The following is a 2,589-nucleotide window of genomic DNA, read 5'->3' as shown; positions in this document are numbered from 1 at the left end:
GAGTCACTATACTGAAAGACTCTTGAAAATCTTGTCACACCATGATTATTGCATTTAATTTAGATTTTTGAACTGACTTATAAGGATTCTCAGCCACTTTATTTACATCTTCAGATTCATATCCCGACTTTCCTGATTTACTGGCATTAGTGTAAAATGTAGTAGCAGCTCCAGATATTGGAGTTCCGTTTATTATATGACGGAGAATCCAATTAATTCTTTTTATGAAATGAAGCCACTTGCTTTTAGGCTATCTGTTGTTAATCTCTCCCAAGAAGTTACTGTATGCCCTTTGCCAATATTCATCTTGTGTCCCAAACGAGGCAATTTCTGTGTAAGTAAAATGTACACAATTTCAGTTGGATCCTTTCCAATAATTGACAAAGTCTCATTTTGTTTCCTTTTAGTATTAATTTAGAAACGTTCTTAAGGTAGATTTTTAGTTTCTTACTCTGTTTATGTGCTAAAAATATCCATTCTAAGATATAATCTTCCCTCTGCAAAAGAATTCCTGTAGGGAATGAGTAAAAAGTAAGATAACTAAGATGTAGGCCAACTTTGTGTCAATATGATCTAGATGTGTATCCTGTAATATCCTTTCTAACAAGCTAACTCATCCATCATCAGTTGATAGTTTCCTTGGGCTATTTAAATCTTTATCACCTTATAAGGATTGAAATAAGTTGTTTGGCTTTTGAGTGGCCATAGCCAGTTATTATATCCCTGGAGCTTCTAAAAATCATTAAGCTTTCTTAATTGGTTTCTCCTTATTTGTATCTTTTGCGGCCTAACCCTTTCTAGACTTATTTTATACCTTAGATAAGTAATAGAATCCCATTTTAGTATATTTTTAGGGGCAATTTGCAATCTCCAGCAATACAAGGGTTTTTTGGTTTGGTTTGGTTTTTTGGTTTTGTTTGGTTTTTACTTCATCAAACATTTTTTTCCACAATATTTTTATCTGGATTAGCCAAAGGGATATCATCCATATAGTGACAAATAATGGATTGGGAAAATTGTTTGTGAATAATTTCCATTGGCTGTTATACAAGATATTGACACAAGGTAGGGCTATTTAACATTCCTTGTGGCAGGGCTTTCCAAACAAGGACTATCCACAACAATCGAACACTTTATTCTACAAACCTGACATATGTGGGGAATGTACATTATACTTTGCCTATTTAATTCTGGTCCCTTGGCAGGATATATCTCTAAATTTACCACTCCTTAAGAGCGAAGGCAAGTGCTATCTTTCCCCTATCCAGTAGCTAGCAGCTCCTAGTCTTACTTTTAAGGGTAGTTGTAATGATACTATTTTTGTTCAGATGTCTCTACAACTAGCCTTAAGTTTCTCTAGTGAATGGGAACTCTGTTTTATCTTTGCAACTATTCCAAATAAATGGTGCTAATTAATTCCCCCCACCAATGAATGCTAACTCAAACAATCCCCAATTTGTGGAAGTAAAGAAGCAAACTAAGAATAACGCTGTCCCCATATACTATGACTCTTTAATACTGTACCTTGTGTTGTGGTTGACTCCAACCAAAAAAAAAAAAAAAAAAAAAAAAAGTTTGTTCCTAACCATATCTGTTATTTTTCTATAGTTACAGATCATAATGCAAAATACTGTTTTCTGGTGGTCTTAGGTGACCTACAGGTTTGAGAACCACTGCTGTGAGCCTTCTAATACTGCAGTATACAAATGGAATCTTGATGTGCTCTACACCGTGTCTTTATATAGAATCAATAACTATGATTTATGAGAAATATTTCATGCATATAAAGCCATTTTTTGTGTTCATCTTCTCCCACAGGCACATTCAATATGTATTATATTGTATCTGTATCATATGTTGTTAGAGCCGTGACATTTGAGGATGTTCTTGAGGAAAAACAAAAAACAAAATCAAAGCTGGTTTTATTCATGCAAGCTACTCCTAATTCAATAAAAATCTAAAAACCTCGGACATACATTCACACAAAAAAGACTGGGAACTTTGATCACTCAAACACATATCACATATAATGGATCTGCAACACTGGCTCCCCCCCTGTATCCCCTGACCAAGGAAAGTGGGGAATTCAGATGGACATCAGAACATCAGAAAGTCTTTAAAAATATTAAAAAGGCCCTGCTGACTGCGCCAGCCTTGGCATTGCCAGATCTAACCAAGCCCTTCATCCTCTATGTTGATGAGAGGGCAGGGGTGGCCAGAGGAGTTCTTACTCAGGCTCTAGAGCCGTGGAAGAGGCCGGTGGCATATTTGTCTAAGAAGCTGGACCCAGAGGCCAGCGGATGGCCCACAGGCTTAAAGGCCATTGCTGCAGTAACCTACTCGTTAAGGATGCTGACAAATTAACTCTGGGAAAGCAAATAACTGTGGTAGCCCCACATTCTCTTGAAAGAATCATCTGGCAGCCCCCAGACCTATGAATGACAAATGCCCGGATGACTCACAACCAGAGTCTGCTGCTGACTGAAGGGGTCGTGTTTGCTCCTCCTGCTATTCTCAACCCTGCCTGCAAAGTGATCTACCTGACCAGCCATGGCCAGGTGTTCCAAACTGGTATACAGACAGAAGTAG

This window comes from Mus caroli, unplaced genomic scaffold (genome assembly GCF_978045245.1).
Source record: "Mus caroli unplaced genomic scaffold, Mus_caroli_1 scaffold_6, whole genome shotgun sequence".
Classification (NCBI taxonomy): domain Eukaryota; kingdom Metazoa; phylum Chordata; class Mammalia; order Rodentia; family Muridae; genus Mus; species Mus caroli.
The sequence above is the reverse complement of the archived record's forward strand: the minus strand, read 5'-3'. Positions refer to the sequence as shown.